The following is a 19,402-nucleotide window of genomic DNA, read 5'->3' as shown; positions in this document are numbered from 1 at the left end:
ACAGAAAAGGCCCTTTGAAATGATGAATAGGCTTGTGGTGTAGAAAATTGAGTAGGTTGCTTGCCAAAGGGGAATGGATCTGAGTGCTTGAAGTCTTCTTCCCTCATTGTATGTCAGGGAACTCTTCATTTTCAATTCCTTCACACAGCTTGTGGTTGCAGTGTGGATTTGGAAGTACAGTCTGCTGATGGCTTCTCTGCTCATTTTAGGCAGATGTTTATGGGGCCCTAAATTCCATCAATGTGTTTATTCAGTCTGCAGTAATCTGGGTCAGTAGATGATGGTAATATCTGCCTCTGGTTTTGTAGGTGTGACAGCAGTCAAGAGCTTCAAAAGAAAATGCAGACTAGTTCTTGAGGGAGAAAAATAGTGGCAGGGCAGAGAATGGCTATTGGAAAGAGTCCTGTGGGCTGTAATTATTAGTCTAGTTCAGAGATGTGCAGAAAGAAAAATACCCTCATAAGAAGAGGTATGGTTTTTTTGGTGATTTTGGAAGCTGTGTGTACCGGCTTTGGGAATTGCATGGCTTAACATATGTGGCTAAACCCAATAAGGCCTCACATTGTGGTTTGTCTGTGCATTACTCTACTTGGCTTCATCTTTTATTTTGGCAAGGCTAAATTCAGCTACTCAAAGAACTGTCTGGTATGCCTATCTGGCTTGACTGTTTTGGATTGTGCTTACTTTACAGCTTGGTATGTTTCTAGATGGAATTTGTGTGTCTTTGTTATATGGGATTCTCTTTTTAGTGAACAGGCAGGAAGAAAAATTAGGAGTGTGTGGAGAAGCAGTTCTTTGCCCTGCAGGGCAGACTTGCAACTTTAGGAGTTAAGCAGAATCATCAGGACTGATATAAGCAATATTTAACATACTATAGCAATTATATGTGTCCTTGTGATAAAAAAAAATAAGGGAGGGTGAGGTTGCTCAAACCTGTGGGGTGCCATTCTTATCTATTCCTGCGGGGAGGAAGTTCACCACAAGCGTGATGCAGCCCAGACTTACCTGTCCTGTGAGCTGAGTGACTTCTGAAGCCACTTGGCATCTTGAGGTCACTTTGGCAGCCAGACCATGAGGCAGCAGATTGATGGCTATGGGGGTGAGAGGTGAACTCGGTGTATCAGCTTGAACACAGGCCAAGGAGGCAGTTTAGAAGCAGTGTTTGTGAACTTCCTTCTTCCCTGCCAAAACAGCCTTGTTACTACAGGCCTGGTTTGTGTCTTGCACAATCAGACTAAGTAACACATAATGAGAAAACTCCTCTGGGATGAAACTTTACATTTTATTTTCAAGTGGAGCTAAGGAATCACAAGATTGGATGATTACCTTTTTATTAAATTAAAATGTAGATGAAGAGCAAGGTGAAGTTTCCTCTTCCTGCATTACTGCTTTTACCACTGACTTGTGAGTTGTACTGACAGAACACGTTTGGCTCACAGCTGAAATGTTGTGTCCTCCCCCACTTTTTTTGGTAACACTTGCCCATTGTCTGGGTTTTTTTTGTATGTATTTCTCATTATTTTAAAATTATTTTACTCTATTTCCAGATAAGAGCTCTTTTATTTAGTTTCTAATGTTATTATTATCACACAATGTGATGAAAAGCAGTTGCTACATGAAGCTTTGTTTGCTTCTACACGGACTGCACAATTCTCAGCTCTTTGAGGTATTGTTTTGGCCTTGCACAGGCATTAGAAGGGACCATTCAAATTCAGTTATTGTTTCAGATCCTGTTTTTAGTTCTTTAAATGAAACAAATTTAATTTCTTTATTAAGATGAAGCATTTTACAATACTTTATTAGAAATTGAATAAGTATTGATTATGTTTATTACAGGAAAATTGGAAAGAGATTGGTTTCACGTTACTACAAGTGAAATAACCCCCCTTCAGGTTCAATTAATGTGTTCAACATAGTCTTAACATGAAAATATGATCAGGCATCACTAACTCCTGTTTTAATACGATACAGTCTAATTAAAAATAATAAGAGTGTTCTGTTTAAATACTGGAAAAGGTACTTAGACTGAAGACAAAAAAAAAATTAAGGTCCTATATAGCCATTGCTTTGAAACTTTTTTCGGTATCATCTTTCATCAGATAAAGCAGTTGGTGTATTGTGCACACTGTCTAATTTCTAGAACTTCTCAGCTAAGGAAAGAAAGCAAACCAGTAAAGAAAAAAACCCTGAAGTTTGTAGAAAATTTTAGGACTCACAGCTAAAGAACCTGTTAGGAAAGGGGCAGCTGCCTCTGCTGGCAGCTGGAGATGGCACAACAACCAGACCTTGAGTGCCAGCCAATTGTTCCCTCACTGATCAGGAAGAGTGCCCAGCCTGCCTCTGCCCGAATTCCCCCGGCAAGGGAGGCAGGTTCCACTTTTTGATATGGTCAGAACAACAGGTTTGGTTTATTGTCCTGCCCAGGTGTGGTGATGAAAGCTAGGGCTGCCTGACAGGTTCCTGTGTGCAGCATCAGTAATGACTTGCACACCTCATTCCTTTTGCCTTTTCCCAGCCCTTGTTTTTGCTGTCCTTACACCTCTGTTTTTCCATCTCAGTCTCCTCCCATATAAACAACCCACCCCTAGTAGCTTATTCCTCATTGGCTCTGGTTTTGCTACATGTGCACTCAGATTTGGGTTACTTAGATACTGTTACTTAGATAATCTCAGCCTTATCTGGTATTACTGACACAGTTACTGAGGTCCTGGTGGCCTTGGATGACTTTACTCCCTGGAAGGTCCCTCATACTCCCTTCCAATTCTGTCTGCCCTTTTCTCCTCTAACTCCTCCTTGAGCACCTGCTGGATCCAGCCACACTCACAGCACTATCTGTAATTTTTGTCATAATCTCAGAGTGTTATTTTTGATTTCCAGTGATACTTTTTTAAATGCCATGTCAGTAGTTTTTCCCATTTTGTTCAGTTAACTGAAATTCTGACCCAAACTGAATCACTGCCTTTGGTAGGTAGTGCTAAACAAGCTAAAAAGGTTGTACTGCAGGAATCTGTTAAGGGGGAGTGGGAAGGGAGATAGCTTAAGGGGTTTTCCTTTTGAACCAGCAAGAAGAATAATTTAGGAGTTCTGCATTTTTAAATGCCAAGTTATCAAGGCAGCTGGGCTTTACCAGATATTTCCATCTGAAGGTTATGGGGCAAATATTTCTTTTTCCTTTGCTTTGAGTATGGATTTAGGTTTTGGAGTTTTGGGGTGTAGTTTAAGAGATCACAGATTTTAATTTTCTCCTTACTGTTTACCTTTAAACAACAAGAAGTGGTTTTTAGAAATTTTTTTTTAATACCTTCTTTTCCTGCTTAAAATTTGGATTCAACTAAAGTTTACATACTTTGAACTATATGCCTTTAACAGTCTCTCCTATTAGGGCCTGTTTTCTGTAATGGGTGCAAAAATTCTGTGAAAAATAAGTCTCATTTACTACTTTGTGTTGTGTTTGTTCTTTAAGTGGAGACCTATTCTCAACGAAAGGCTTCATCTCAAAGGAGAGTAAAGGGGACATTTTCATGTCACATAAATGTAAAGATAGTGTTATTATACCTTGAAGTCTATTTAAATTTTTCTTAATTATGTTGTAGCTGTTACAAGTAGACCAGGCCCTCTACATGTAGTGTGAGAAGGTAACCACTGTGAAGAGGGGTAGCAAGTTAGTGCTGAACAGACTGTACAAAGGTTGAAGCCAGGATGAAAGAAACCCCTGGAGAAGGTAACTAGGAATAAACAGCAGTTGTTTAATGTCTACTTATTTAAAGAATGCTTTAGCAAAAGAAAAAAAGTAATCTGGCTTCTTGAGGTAATAAGCTGCCACTGAATGTGTCCATCTGCAACAGTGAATACTTTTTTTAGAAGAAAAGAGGCAGGAAAGGTGTATAATATTTTGAGGCATGTATAAAATGCAATGAAAGTATTATGTAGAAACCATCAGCTATTCACTCAAGAACTTATTTATTCTATAGAGGAACCACACCTGCTCATTAACCTACCCATAATCCATCTTAAACGAAACCAGTCCAACTTCTGACAGAATCTTGTCCTCAAACAGAGTAAACACATTCCTGAAAGCTGTTGCTGAATTCCATCTGCTGATGAATTGTGACTCTTTCCTCTATGCTTTGAACTTCTATTTGCAATTAATCTTATTACAGCCAAGAGTCAAATTATTACTAGATCAACACACAGTTGGTGTTTAGGAAATGCAATTTATTAGAATCTGCTGAATATCAGATTTTTGCACTCTTTACAATTTTTACAATATTTTCAATTGCACATGCTCTCTCTGGTTTACATTTTGTCTTAGATAAATTAGTCTACACAAAATATTTAACCACAGTTATTTCCATGAGTGCAAAGACTGCAGAAAAAAACAACAAAGAATAATGTTTCATTTAGGAAGCATTTCCTTTCTTCCTTTATGTAGCCAAAATTCTGATGTCTAGAGTTATATGTTAGCTTTGAGAAAGCTCAACTGATAAAAGTTTTATGTATAAGATAGATCTTTGTGTTTAGATAAATGCATAGGATTGTCACATTTGTAGCCTTCCAAAATGAAACAATTTTACAAGTCGGAGCAGTATTTCCTGACCAATTCAAAAGTGCTATTTCAGAGCAGTGTACCAAAGGGTACATCTATCCTTATATATAGATTTTTATGAGTTTGTTTAACCATGCACCAGTACCTATTGCATTATTTGTTTTGGTTCTAAAGGTTGCTTCATAACTTTAGCTTCAGTCTTGCTCCAGTTGATCTTAGTTTTACTGTTGATTTCAGCACAAGAGCAAGTCTGGAGCTTTACCGAATGTCTATCTAAGCTTTGCCAATTTGAAACACTTTTAAATAACAAGTTAAAATGGGAATAGTCTTATATCTGTCACTGAACTAATAACATGGACAGAGTATGTGAAAGTATGAGATGTCTGCCTTTCAGCTCCCAACAAATTTTAACCTTCAGGAATAATATGTGACTTAGTGGAGAGAAGTACTAAAGTTGTCTTGCAGATCCTCTCTAGTACTAAAAGCAGAAATTGTTTATTCATGTATCTGTTACCTTTGTGCTCTGTAAAAAATGTGAAAAATAACTCAACTTGTCATCATACTCTTTCACTTGAATAATGACTCATTTCTGACTTCTTATGAGAGGTTTGGTAAGGGTGAAAGGTGAGAAAGTAGAATCTCTTCCTGTGTTATTTAATGACTTTTTTTTTTTTTTTTTTTTTTTTTTTTTTTTTTTTTTTTTTTTTTTTTTTTTTATTCAAAGGTGTGGAGGGGGGAGCATGGGGGATGCCTGAAAAAAAACAATGAAAGAGTTTGTGAGAAACAGTAATACTTCAGATATTCAAACTTACAGTCCCCAGAGACAGCTCTCATGATTTGGACACAGGGTTCACACAGACGATTGAGGGATTTAAGATCATCTAATCAAACTTCCACTGAAGGGAAGGCTGGCTTCCCTCATTCTTATCTAAGACTATTTGCAGTATTAAGGTGGTGTTCTAAAGAGTTTGCCCCAGTTATGATTTTGGTTAGTGGTTTTAATAGAGCTCGGTGGGTTTTCCTTTCATGAGATAACTGCAGCGTCACCAGTTGAAATCTGATTTGCAAATAAACAGGAAAGGGGAGGAGTCCTGAAAAAAAGGGGATTTCCAAGGGAATCTGACTTTTTTGTGTGCACAGTTTTCCTGTCTTTTAAATCTGTATTATGTTGAAAACGCAACTTAGTGTATCAGCCAAGTATTGCAGATTTCTTCCTTTTTTTCCCCTTTTTTGTCTCATCTGTGTAAGAAATAAGGGAATTTGGCATCTGATCCCTATGAAGAAAACGTCAAGAGAAACTACATAAATGCTTAGTTCCACTTTGTCTCTGCAAGTCACTGCCATCCCTGCAAATTCCCACCCACATCCCACCCAGTTTCCTGTAGCTCAGCTGTGTCCAGGCAGTACCTGCAGCCAGGCTGTTTGTGTCTGAGCCCCATGCCACTGGAGCTGGGAGTCACTGACAAAACACCCCTTCTCTACCAGAGGTCTGAGGCTTGAGAGGGACAGACGTTTCTCAAGGCCAGAATTCTCCCCAGAATGCTTTCCAACCATCTCTGATTAAAGCTGAGAACAGTTCTTTAAGGTTGTGTACCAAAGAACTGCAGTTACCAGGTGATGAGCTTTGTGCTGTGTTACATGCCTAGCAGCTCCCTTCGTGAGAAGTCTGTGGTAAAGGACTTAAACTCTTGTCTCTTGCTGCTTATTCGCTTTTTTCCTGAGTCTCAGAAATTTGCCATGTGGCAGTTAAGGAGAGGCAGACTGGCTCTGTGATAAGGAATGTGGATATTCCTAGTGCTGTGTCAGAAGATGAGGGAATAGAGTGCTGAAAATAGCATAGAGTGGCCACGCTGTCTTGCTGAAGTCTTCCTGTTCTGCCTTCATGATCAGAGAAGCAGGCCCACTAGGAAAAGAACGATTAATGTGCTTTATCTTAGATATCCTCAAATAAACTTCTGAACTTTGAAATTTTTTTTCTATCAGTAAAGAAATCAGTCCCCCTCAAGCCAGTTGAAATGGGCACACTTCATTTCTGAGTAAGGCTGAAGCATGCAGTTCAAAGAACATACTTGTTCCTTTCTCATTTTTATCAGCAGATCGGGGGGGGGGGGAGGAGAAAAACCTGGTATTTAAAATGTGTCCCTTCTCCAAATCAAAGTAATTTTGTTGTCAGTGACTTTAAAAAGAAAAAAAAAAAATAGCTTGTACTGGGGGACTTCGGGATGCAGCTGACCTGAGTTGAATTCAGTTACCTTAAAGTTCTAAAATTTCTTATTTTCTAGGTATTATTTTGTCCCCCTTAATTGTTTCCTTTAATTAAAAGAATACTTTTTCCTCTGTTTGCTAACGGCAATGGGTGCAGGGGGGAGGTCAGCCCGTGTGTGCCGGGGCTTCCCCTTCTCGCTCCGGACGCCGCTGGAGGGAGCTCTGGCTCGGGAAATGGGTCTGGTCCAGTACCTGCCGCTGCCGTGCCCCGCCTAAAAACTTGCTTAAAAAAACCCCAGAACTTCACTTTGTCACAGTGAAACTTTTCATTAAAATTACTCCTCTTAAATTTTCAGTTATGACAGAAGTATCAAGATTTGTTTCCATAGTAACTTGAAAATAGATGCTTAGAAACACAATTTACTAAACTGACAGTAAATTAAATTCAGAATAATCTTGGTAATGGGGCTTCTGTGAATTCAATCAACTGTCACCTTCAGCAAAATCTGCTCCATGTCGCCTGTTCAGACAGCTCTGGCAGTTGGTTATATTGTATTACGCAGGAAACCAGTTTGAATACAACCCAGTGTTTCCAGTTTGGACATGGTAAGAGAAGTAACAGTGAGAAGAATAAGGTCATTTGGAACCTATAAATAACAGCTGAAAAGGAGGAAAAAAGGTTTGTAAATGGCAGTCAAATTGAAAGCAGAGGATGACTTACATTTGACATACATCTTGCAGTAGCAGGAAGGTTTAGCTAAGGGCTGTGTCCTGGAGAGTGCTACATCTACAAAGCTACTTCTCTGTTTCATTTAATGTGAAGTGTAACCATCTCTCAGGAGCATCTCATGAACACAGCCAGGACTAGTAACACCCCACGTTATCTTCTAGTAGAGATCACAGCTTTGTGTGTTAAGCAAATTCTTCGCTTCCTGATCTATCTTTCACTTCCGAGGAGAAACTAACTCCTGTAAGAAGTTCAGAGATGATCTCTTAGGGAGCGAGAAATAAAGTTATGAAGAGGCTTGCATCTCCTTACCCTCTTTTGTGTTACTTAGGTGATTTTTATATGAAATAGTTAATCAGAAAATAATTTTAAACTTGAACAGTCAAAATAACATTTTCTACTTTCCTACTGATTGCATTGATAGGAGTTAATGAAGACACAACCTATTCCTTTTTGCAAGTTTGTAAACTGTGAATAAACGTTTCGTGGAGCCATCACTTTAACTCAGAAAATGGAACTAAAGAACTAAATGGAAGACAGGAAGCCTTTGCTTGGTATCCAAGAAACACACATTTGGCAGTAATCCTGGGGCTTCTGATTACTAGCTGAAAGCAAAAACTTCATTATTTAAAGTACAGAAGAGACTGAGAGAAGCTTTTTCTGTAGTATTCTTGATTGTAGGAATGTAGTCTGTCATTTAACAGAGATAAAGCATTCTGCTGACAAATCACTGGGTGGGGGAAAACAGAAACTGTAGAGTAAAAAGTATGGGGACAAAACAGGATGATGCAGATTTTTAAATTCGGGGGGGGTGTTAAAAAAATGGACAGATTAATGATTTCAGTATTTTAAAATACCCTGTGGAAACCACAATGCTTATTTCAGACTGTTAATGTCAGCAGATGTTAAAGCCAGGATCCTGAGCTATGCTTGTATAGTTCACTATATAATGTAATATATATATATATAGTGTTATAAAATGTGATTGCCTGTGAAAATTTTTATTTGTAAATTGTCCTTATCTCAGGTGTAATTTCAAGGAACTTCAGGTTTTGTGGACAGGCTCTTAAAAATATATCCTTTTAAGAGAATCAGCTTTACTCTTTCACCACTTATAACCTGTATAAAAACGAAGCTAAGATTTTTGTGCCTTTTTGTTTTGATAATCCAGCATAGAACTGGTGCAGTAGTGGTTGCAGTCTGGCTTCCTAACTGGATTCACTGAGTAGTGGAGAGGAGCTTTCTTGACCAGCATATGGGAACACAGTCTGTGTGTTGCTAAGTGGTTGTTACCTTATTAAGCCTTAAAACAGTTTGGCTTTTTATAGAGAGAGGAAAAAAATCTGAAAGCTTGGGATCTTTAATTTACTCAGTTCTATTAGCTAAAACCAGAAGAAATCACAATTAATCAAACAAGCTGATTTGGCTCAGTTGATACAATTACAGTATATGGCTTTGGCATGCTGACAATTAAGTGAGGAGCTGAATTACACTGAGTATATTGATAATCTCCACATTAAGATGCCCTGGTGGGTTAAAGTCTCATAACAATAAGTCTGCTGTTTCCAGATGGAGATGTGAGTAATGAGCCCAGCTGCCCTCCAGCATTGCTCCAGCTCACAAGCACCACCTTCAGCACTGCCTTTTCCTGTCAAGGGTGGGAACATTTGGGCAATAACTGCTCAGTGCTCCGGACAGGGAGCATCTCTGCTAATACTGTGTGACAAAGAGGGATATCCAAGCACCACCACAATGTGTAGGAGAAGGAGAGTTTAGTGCGGGTTCTGAGCTGACAGAGAGCAAAGAGCCTGGCTACAACACAGCAGCAAGATGAACTAAATCAAATTACAGTTCCCTCTACTGCTGGCAGAACTGTATCCAAAGAAGGGTGGTATGGCTAGAGGAGATCAACAGAGGAGGGGTCATCCCTTATGAAAGGGTTTAGATGCTCTTTGGAAAGGAAACATGCTTTATTAGTCCTGAGGGACAAGTATGAGGGATAAAATAGAAATAACTACATAAATATTAAGGTGCTTTTTTTCCTATCCTGCAAGCATGTGCATGAAGTGTTGAAAAGTTAGAGTATGTTCAGAGCATGCCTGTATATGGGGGTTTTTGTGTTGTTGGTTTTTGTTTTTTTTTTTCACAACCCTGCTAGCTGGCCAGCAGTACCTTTTCTTAGTTCCCTGGTCTGGAGCTAATGTATTGGCCAACTATTCAGAGCAGAGGGTGGTAATGTAGGCTGTAGAGTGTTTTGTAAGCAATTGAAAACTTTGGGGGTTCTAAATTTTGAGTAAACACTGCTCTCAGGGTTATGGTGTCCTAAAGAGATGAGAATTCATGAAGACTGCCTTTTTTTTTCTCCCTGAATTGGGATTTTAAACCTGATGTCTGCTGCTATCTTGAACAGTTACAGTAAGCTCCCTAGACCAGTGTGTTAAGATTCCCAATACTTCTTCCCAAACAGCAAATAACTTATTTTTCAGAACAGTCCACTTCATTCTCCACTCTGACCCTACATCACCATGGAGAGTAATAGCAAGACTTACATCATGTGTGTTCTTACTATACTTCAGTTCTCTTTCAGTAAAAATAAATCCAATAATTTGAATCCCCTAACCTACACACAGCAGATATAAATTTATGCTAACACTGTTCAGATTAAAATTTTGCTGGAGATAATAATGAGGAAGAGAGGACTGAGCTATTTTACATTAAGAAATGTATGAGAAGGGTTCAACAGGCAAACAATACTTTCACTCCTGATTTCAAAGACTGACAGTCTAATTTCCCTCTACTGAAGCAAAATTCTAGTTTGTATAGACAATTTTGTATATTTGTACCAAAAAGCAAAAATTTGCTCCCAATCAAGTTAATATTAATTGGCAAAATTTTAAAATGGCTTAGGTAATGAGTAATATTTCTCATTTTATGCATGATAAGATACAGGAAGGCTATGTAAGAGAAATTAACCTGGTGAATATTTCTTGGGTTTAGTCCTGCTACTCCAAGCACTTGCCCATGCCATCTCTGTCCTCATAGGAATATGTACCTACATTGAAATGTTGCCTCTTGGCTGCTTCAAGGAAAATGAATAAATTTGATATGTGTGCTCTTTACAACACACACACGTGGAAATGGCCTGCTGCTTCCAACAGATTCTGAATTAATCAAATTGAACCAAACCTGCACTGAAAATACTGGCTAGAACTCTCCTTGCCAGCTCCTCTCAGTCTTGAGGTGGTGATGAGTATGAATTGAACTGTAAACTCAAGGAGAATTTATGGGAAAATTTTGGGACAAGTAAGGTATCCACATAGCTGCAAAATTAGGGGATCAAAAGTCAAAAATAATATTGCCATCTCTTGTGGGGTTATGTATCTGCAGGAATCAAGGGGGCATGGTTTGGTATCCCCAGGAGATGGGGATGGTGGTGAACAGCAAGACCAGGTGCACAGCAGAGCAAGAGGCAGCCCTGGCCCTTCATTCCCTCTCCTGCTCTTTGTCCCTTGTTGCTGTATTGCAGTGTTGAATTTTGTCTGCATCGGTGAAAAGCCCTCAGCTGGTTTGGTGCATACCTACATTGTCAGCCAAAAGTCAATGCATGAATTCAGTAGATTCCTTGTGCAGTGTCAGTCAAACTAGACATCCCTAAAAATAAAATGAGAACAGAAAAATCAAAAATGTGCCACGTGTTTTGCAATATATAATTTAACCTCAAATAAACATGCACAGTAATGCACATCAGCTTGCTTTAAAATGTGCTGAAATGGGTTTAAAAACAAACAAACCCTCTGAATTGCAGGAAACATGAGGAATAGCACACATAAGAATGCAAATTCTTGCTGGAAATTTTAAATAAAAAAATCAAAATCTGTAAAGCTACTGATGTACGTGTTAAAACCAATAAGAAAAATAATTATAATATGCATATGTCCCAGAAATTAGCTTTAGATTATATTATTATCTATAGATGCTTGTTGGAGGAAAAATGACCTGCATTTTAAAGAGATTTAAATATAGTGCCAGACTGATAGAGCAGCTCTTGTTTCCCTGAAAATACTTTTGAATGTGTTATTTATCTAGTTTATTAGAAGACTCTAAATTCTGTGCTGAATCTGAAGCTTTTATTTCAATGCTAAAACATAATTCAAGCTTGGTAGTCTTTTAAAAACAAAATTTTTAACAGCAGGTCAGGTACTACATCAAGTAGGGTGCAGGAAACTCACTTGGTAATTATAACAGTTACATTGCAAAAACATGCACATATATGATAGAATCTAAAATTCTTCCCCTTTACGTAAATGCAGACCATAAATTCATATAATTTTTTTATATATATGTAGTACAAAACCTTGCTTGTGTCAACCCAATAATGAGTTTCATATAATTTAATGTAGCTCGTTATCTGGTTGATTCTTCGCCTTCATTTCTTGTTGTTAGTCTGAACAATGGAAAAATGTCCAAAGTCTTGTTATTGTTCTAGAATATTTTTCATGTTTTTCTTTTTTTTCTGTTTACAACAAAGACATAAATATGTGATCTGGGATTGTATTTAGAACTTCTTTATGCAGAAGACTTGGATTTCACATAAAAATAACAATAATTGTGTACCCATTTTATGTGTATTATGCAGACTCCTCTTGACTGAACTGACAGCTCTCCTATTCATTTCTAGCGTAGTGAGGAGGTGAATACTATAGAGATTATGATGATATTTACTTTTTTCTGAATGTCATATTTTCTTTTAAATACTATGTGCTAACCTTTCTTTCACTGTAGTTTGCTTTGTGCGTTGAGGCAAAATTGATTCCTGAGCAGGAAGTTGACGCAGGACTTACGTGCCTCTTAAACTCTATGTAAACTCCACCTGGTGCATGGAATTTAAACTGATATTTTGTAGAGCTGAACTTCACCTATTAGACCTGGTTAAGGCATTCTCAGCTTGGTATCAGTAGGTCACTTGTGAGGGGAGACACCGCTTAATAAGAGGTGATTCGAGTTTTACTTTTTTTTCACGCTGCATTTCTAGAAGTTTTCATTAAGGGTTGTTACACAGAAAATTAAGGGCTTTACTAAAATTTGAAATTTAAATTCTTAGAGACTTTACTATCCATTTAAGTTTATGAGTATTTTGATTTGGACTCTATCAGCGCTGTCAGTCAGACACACTTGATGTGCTCAGCTGTTGATCTTTAATTCCACAGCTGAACTTTTGTACTTCTGATAAATTTGGGCCAGTTCTTAAACTGTTTAAGTAGCTTCTCAGTTTTCATGTGTGCTTCTACAGTGATGAATCAGGACATGTTTTTCTGCTGTAGTACTTGCTTCTATTTATTGAGCTGGAGCTCTTTGGTTTCATTTTTGTGTTAGTTCATGCGCTCAGGCCCAGAATTTAGGCCATCACTGTATTAGTATTAATTCCAGTTAAAAATATTCTAGAATAAAGTCATGCTTCAGTTGACTTAAGGACTCCAAGTTGCACAATAAGATCTATTCTTTTATTGTACTGTCATTATTCAGTGCAGGGATTAAATTTTGTGTTATTCTTTAAAACACAGGAAACCATAACTGGAGGAAATACAGCTGGCACGGCCTTGGATTCTTCAAAAACATACAAGAATTTCTTACAATTTTTTTATTCTGTAATCATGAACCAGTATAAGCACTGGAAGAAAGGAATATGTTTTACATCTTCCCTGTAAGCCCCAGGAAATACCAAAGAAAATAAACTGGTAGCTAAAACGGATCACAGAGCACTGAGAACTGGGAAAGAATATAGAAGTAGAGTACCTATAGTAGTTTTGCAGGCAAGAAATTTAATTAGGGCTGGGTTTCAGAAGTTTAGACATTTACCTGTACAAATCTAAGCACATGTCCTGTGACATTCTAATCAAAATTGCCTTTAATAGATTTCATAAAAGCAAAACAAGCAGAGATGAATTAGTGCTTTGGTAAATTTGGAAAAATGTATGAGGATTTGTATTTACAAAAATAATTATTTGAAAAAATAGCTGGATTTTTGGTTTTGATTATGCTTTTAAAATTCAATAAGCATTTCTGTAAGGCAATACTGTCTGATTTAACATTGTCTAAATTACAAAGCCTTGCAGTCTTCCTTTCTCGACATAGTTTCAGGGCAACCTCATTACTTCTTTTCTGACCTTTGCTGTGACTTGGTTCTGAGATAAAGTCCTGGAAGACTTCAAGGCTATTACATTGTTCTGATTTATCAGGATTCCCTTGGTGTTCCAGGTTTTTTGATTTTTTTTTTTTTTTTTGATGTCCCAGTGACATGTGTGTGCAACACAGCACTACATTCATTAGTGCTGAAAGTGTCCTGCTGCTCTGATAGTTGAATAACTGAAGTAAAAATTATTTTAAAAGGACCAAAAATCCTCTCTAACTTTCTATAAAAAAACTAGCACAGAAGGTGCATCAGTGGTTTGCATCTGTATCCTTTTAAGATTGTATGGCAGCATAGAACAACAGATGGTTTTCTAACAAAAAATATGTTGGTGATTGTAAAAATAACTTCAGACTATAAATCAAATATATTCAGCAAGTGATTAATGTTCTATAAGTCTCTATTGTCTTGACAACTTTATACGCTAAAAGGCAATTCCTATTTGTTTTTTTTTTTTTTTTTAGTGATTTAGAATTCAAACTTCTTGAAGTGACTGCTTCAGAGGAACAACCAGATCAGTTGTGCAGTAGAGTGCTTTTATTTTAGCAGGGGTTAAAAAAAACCACTGTACTCAGAGCTACTAATAGGATTGCATCATCAAAGTCTGAGATATCTATAGATAAATGCTACAATTACCTTCTAGTATATTTATTTTGTGTCTCTTCCAAATCTGAGTGCATATCCCATAGGAGGAAAGCAGCTTGACCCAAAAAACTGTGATGTTTTATTTTCTATGGTGCTGTCAGTCGCTGCTACATCAGCTGGGAAAGCTGGGGCAGAAAGGTCTGCTGTGAGCTGACTTTGCAGCCCTGTCTCCTCTCACTGCATACTTTTGAGTAGCTTTCTCCAGCTGACTTGCACAGATAATGATTGTTCATATCTTTCTACCCTTGTGCGGACTTTGGCAAGTGTCCTGTTCCTCCTGTCTGTGCTTCAAATCTCTAAAGTGTTCTTGCCAGCATCCTATAAATTCTTGATCTTCTTTCACTTGAATGAGGGAGGGGATGCAGCTCTTGCTGATAAGCTGTTTACTGTCATGTGCTTTGTTAGTTCAGCTTTCTTTTTATTTCCTCTCTATTGTTTGTAGCTTATCTGTAAATAATTCTGAATCAAGAAAAGAAAACACGGACAAGTAGCAAAAGGTCTGGGTTTATCCACTTTTGCTTTAAAACATAAGATATGTATTTTGGGGTTTCTGGTGCTTAGGATATACTGTTTCACAGAGCACAATTTGGACAGATGTGATATATGGTGCTTTGCCAAAACAAAGACTGTAATATTCAACTATCATCTCCAAACCTTATGTTTGAAGGTTTGGTAAAGTATCATCGAGACAGACTTGTTCTGTCAGGGTTGTCTGGAATTAAAATTTTCAGAGTAATAGTGATGGGAAATGTTATATTATAACTGTGTTGAAGCAGCATTGGTAAAATGTGCTAGAAATGGCTCATAGTAGCCATAGTATTTTAATTTGATAGAGTATAATCTAGAGGTATTCTTTTCACAGGAAAAAGAATGCAAACTCTGATGACAAAAAACACATGAGCAAAGCATCGCTGATACACCTCAAAAAGACAGTCATGTGAGCTCGTGCTTGGTGGTGCAGATATGAAGAGAACAGGGCAGTGTGGGCCCTGCTGACAAGAGAAGAAATCCTTGTCCTGTGCCAGTCTTCCTTCTGCTCTCTGTAGAACCTCCTCCTGCTTAGTCTCCAGAAGCAAATAGATGTGGGTGAAAAGTTTGTCTTTTGTCTTGTTTTTTGTCTTGTTTGTCTTTTTTGTCTTGTTTTTTTTTAATACCCTTCTGCCTAAAGTAGCGATATTAATCCATGACCCTGGGGAAAGACAGAAAGCAGGTTTTTATATCTTTTTATATGTTTTTTTTTCCTTAGGGAAGCGAAGACATTCTATAGAATTACTGCTTTGAGTCTCTACCTTTTCAGGTTGAGACCCTGGGAGAGGGAAGAACCTCTAAGCTATAAAAACACCCCACAAAGTCCCCAGTGAGGATCTCTGGGCAGAGTTCCCCACATGCAGATATAGCAGGTGGCAGCTCCGTTGCAGGTTTGCTGCCTCCAGCAACCTCCCTGTTAGGCAGCACTGACTTTGCCCACGCCTGGAGCTCCTTCTCTTTTTGGTTAGAACATGGAGTTTTTATGAGCATCTGAAAATAAGTGTTTCATTTGTCATAAAAACTACTTGTTTCTATACAGTTGTTATTTATGTGGCTAGATTCATTGCTAACACAAGTAAGTGCTCAGATGAGTAAATCATAATATATTCCTTATCTCTTGTCACGCACTCAGTTTCTTCAGTTGAAAGAAACTTAATTACCATAATTAATTGAGGCATTAATTATTATGCTGTCTTGTATTTGAATGCTATGTCACTAGCAATAAATGTAGAAGGGATTGAGAATTATTTATACTAGATTCTATATGGTTGCTCTTAAAAGAACAACAATCCTCAAACGTTTCCAATACTAGAACGGTGTAAAATCTATTGTATAGTTTATTCATCTGTCCTCTTGGTATTTACTTAAAAAACACATTAATCTATCATTGAGCCCTGTCTGGAAAGGATAGAAATCATCTCTGGAGTTTAGAATTGCTATTCTAGTCCTCTCCTCTCCTGCGAGAGCAAAAATGTGTGTGTGGCCTTTTGAGCCTGCTGTGGCTCAGGATATGCAGCAGTGGAACTTGCAGCCTTTCATCTTCTTTTTTTAATCTGCTTTCATAGCCACAGGTATAAATGAAGTATTTGTTTCCATTTTCTCTAATTTTCTGCTTAGTTTCTACTAAAGCAGATTCTTCTTGGAGGTTTTAAATAATCCATTACTGAGATGCTTTTTTCTTGAAGGGTTATGGGCTTTTTTCCCTCAGAGAATGGACTACATGTTTTGTTCAGTATTGTAACCTAAACTTACCCTCTTGCTGGAATGGCTGCTTTTACTTTCTACCTCAGAGATGACTGGGTACTAGATAGAGAAAAGAGCTGAGCATAACTTAAAAAACAATAGATTTTTCTAAAAAAATCAATTAATAGATCTAAGCCAGCAAAGTGAGACATTTCAATTTAGTATCTAGTCACTAACCCCTGCTGCCATTCTCTGTGACCATTCCAAACTTTATGGAATTGTGTTGATTTAAATTGAATCAAAATTCAAAGTTACTACGAGGTGGGAAATTCCGATTATGCTATAGAAAAAAGGAGTTTGTTCTTTCTCCCACCCTTCTCACCCTGTTTGTTTGTTTGTTTGTTTGTTTTTGGTTTGTTTTTTTTGTTTTGTTTTGTTTCGTTGGGGTTCTGAAAGACAATTTACTGAGCTTTGTTAGCCATGTCTTCTCCAGAATAGAGCTTTGTCATTCCTGTTATCCTCCTTCCCGTACTAGAACAGTTTCATCTATTTTTGTGACTACTTTTTTCTTTCATATTTCCAGTATCATCTGCATTAGATGGGAGGAACTGTGCCCAAAACCATATGACATGAGTGTACTCTTGGCCAGGAAACGGCAGTTCAAGCAGTAATTTGTTTACAAGTGTTTACTCTGGAAGAACATGACCTGAGCAATAAACATCACCTGTTCACATGCTGCCAAAAAGCCCCTGTCAGCATAATCCCCACTGCAACAACGGCAGTGTTCTGGCTGCAGATGAATTGAAAAGACCTATCACTATGTACTGGGTGTATTTACCATTTTGTGTGAATAGTTACTTTTAATTTTTTTTAATCTAAATATAATTTACTCATTAACAAATACACTCTAATGTCTCATATTTCAGGACCTGGATAAAAATAGACAGAACTGAGACAAGAAGTGGTACCTGCATAGTCAGGATCCTGCCAATGTCTTCTGATACCTTAGCATTGTGACAAAAAGTTATATTTACTTCCTTGCTGCTTTACTTATTCATTTAGGACAGTTTTAAACCTAATTTTAAAGAGGTCTTGTGTTAATTACTTTACCAACTGACCTGTCTTTTTGTTTCTTTAAGCTGGAACCCTTGCCTGCTGTGACTGAGACATGTTAGAAGCACCGTGCCCTGCATCACGTGGTCACATTTTGTTCTGCTTCTTGTTGCTCATATGACAAAAAACTGTTTTGTTTTGTTTTGCATAAATGAGAGTAGTGGTTGCCCCTTTCCCAGAGACAGCAGGAAGTAATCATATGTATCAAAGTGGAAGATAGTATTTGGTAACTGGATAACTTCTCTGTGTTTCCGGTTTTTTTCTTCCTTTCCCTCTGGCCTAAATAAAGTGCTTACTTTAATGTGTTTTTTTTTTAATGCTTCTCTTTCTTCATTGTTTTGGTTTTTTTTTCTGTGCTGGGAAATTAGCTCTGGCAAATTGCCACAATCTTGTTTTGGAGGAAAATATAATGAGGAGAATGCAGATTCCTTTCGGTGATGTGCATGTTGTCTTGTTTCAGGAACACAAAACTAGAAGTCTAAAGTTGAGAAGCCTAAGGTGAATATTTCATGTCTGCTCTAACATTTAGAATTAAAACTGAATTTTATAGAAAACTGGTATTGTCACACCATTGGTAATATTTAGTTACATTTTTATTACTGCATCCATTAAATTACTAGACAAATTGGATCATTTGATGTCAATTGATCAGCCAAGAAAACACAGATAACAGTGTCAGAATTGGGAAGAAATCCATGACTGCTGAGAGAAAATGATTGTTCTATCTTTTAGAATTTAACTGCATCTGTATCCCTATCCAATAAGTATTTTGTAATATGACTGTAGTACAGTTGTGTGCTTAAAATTACAGTCCACAGCAGACAAAAGTACTCTTGAAACTTTTGAAATAGTTGATGTAGAAAGGCACAAACATGGATGCACCTTCGCTCGTGACCTTTCCTAATTGATTTCTGAGCCTGCAAATGCAATGGGTGCAGGAATTAAATACTTGACTGATGGGACTCTCCTTCCATGCTAGTGCTATGACTTAGTTGTTGCTAGAATATCACATCACTGCAAGTCAGTTTTTCCTGTCTGCTCTCTGCTTATTTATTTTGCCCTCAGGGTGCTTTGGCTGCCCTTAATGGAGGAACAGAAGTCTTTCATTTGTTTGCTTATCAGGATGTAAAGAGAGTTTTGCTCTTGCTTTGCCCACTGTAAGTCACGACAAATCTAATTAAATAAGTGAGCTATACAACTTCTGTAAATGAAATAAGAAATATTTATCTTGTCTCCCCACTCAGTCTTGTTAGGAGAATGAGAAATCTAGATACAGAAATAACCTTTCCACAGAGATGGGAGAAATCACTAATGGAATTGTAAAGGGGGCATGGCATGCCTTTTCTCTTGGTTCATTTCTGCTTTGGCCCCCTGACTTCAAAGCCTGAAATGTACATTAATGTAGCAATTCAGTGAACTGCTGCCTAGTGAAAGAATTTTCTAAAAGCCTCTGTTTTGGTAGAGATGTAATTGAGGCATCACTGCTTTTTCCAGAGTAAGTCAGAATTTAGAGAAACTTTTTTTTTTTTTTAATGTTGTCTTTCCCTCTGTATAAGCCATGCATCCAGCTTAAAGGATTTATGAAAAAACCTTTTCACTTGTATGTGTTCAGGAGAGGAGGGGGAAAAGTTATTTCTTTGATGTTCCCAAGATTTTCCACGTAACTGGATTGAAACCTGAAACCATGTCAAGCAAAATCTGTGACAGTAATGTACCCTAATTTGTTTCCCTGAAGATGAATGTGATGAGTTGTTCAAACTTTACTCTC

Source organism: Empidonax traillii, unplaced genomic scaffold (genome assembly GCF_003031625.1).
Source record: "Empidonax traillii isolate 1590-97213 ecotype Southwest subspecies unplaced genomic scaffold, ASM303162v1 scaffold23:size2178997, whole genome shotgun sequence".
In the NCBI taxonomy this organism is placed as follows: Eukaryota; Metazoa; Chordata; class Aves; order Passeriformes; family Tyrannidae; genus Empidonax; species Empidonax traillii.
Note: the sequence above shows the minus strand (reverse complement) of the source record.